We start from the raw sequence: 1,017 nt of genomic DNA, 5'->3' as shown, positions 1-1,017 counted from the left end.
CCCTCTCCCTTTGCCCTTCTCTATTTACACATGAAATCCCATGTGTGGCAAGTAACTCATGGGAAGCAAGCCCAGATTGTGTGCTCTTTGTACCCAGGTGACTGTACAAGGTACACAAATGTTCTTGGTAACATCCGCAGGCACTATACATATCCTCTTGAGAAGTACCCTTCAGGTTTGCTGTGATTATGACCATCTGTGACTTCCCCATGAGAACTCTCTTGAAACTCTATGCAGATTAAACCTGGATGTTCATCATGCCAACTGTACTTCATAGACGTTAGTGCAAGGTGTTTGGGAACATTTGTTCTTCACCGAGAACTAGAGCACATTCAATGGAATGAACATTCATAACCCTGGTAATTTATTTTGTCATATCTGAAAATATGAGCATTACATTAGCTTTTTCTAACTGAAGTGATCCCTGCATAATAGGATAAAACTGTACATAACATCATGATCTCCAGCCGAATACAGGGAAAAAACAACTCTCTAGAAAACCTTTTAAGGCAGAAGGCAGGGTAGATTTGCACCTTGAAAGACAGAGTCTGAAATGTATAGCATAAGCTTTAATAAGCAAAGGGCTTACTTCGTAAGATGCTGTGAACGGACTGCAGGCAGCAGACCTGCCATATTAAAAAAAGCTATTAAAATACACTGTTGATGAGGGGGCGCAGCTGGCAACAGACCACATCATCACTGAATCAGATAATGCAGAGTATAACATCCAAGGTTCAAATTCTTGTACCTCTATAAACATTATACATACCCTCGCTTGCTTACAGCAGCCCTCTGCTATCTGCAACGTACAGACAAGATGATCCTTGTGGGTGCAGACAGATGTTAGGGCTGGGGCTGTAACTCATGATGCTTTACATAAGGTGCCATGATTTAGAGCACGCACCCCCCAGCCCAACAGATGCTCGCTTGCTGGGTTGGGGAGTGGGCTGAAGGTAGCCTGGATTGGCCCAGGCCAGCAAGTTGGTGTGCCCCAGCAGTCTCCCAGGAGGCTGCTGA

This window comes from Alligator sinensis, unplaced genomic scaffold (assembly GCF_000455745.1).
Source record: "Alligator sinensis unplaced genomic scaffold, ASM45574v1 scaffold161_1, whole genome shotgun sequence".
Lineage (NCBI taxonomy): Eukaryota > Metazoa > Chordata > Crocodylia > Alligatoridae > Alligator > Alligator sinensis.
Note: the sequence above shows the minus strand (reverse complement) of the source record.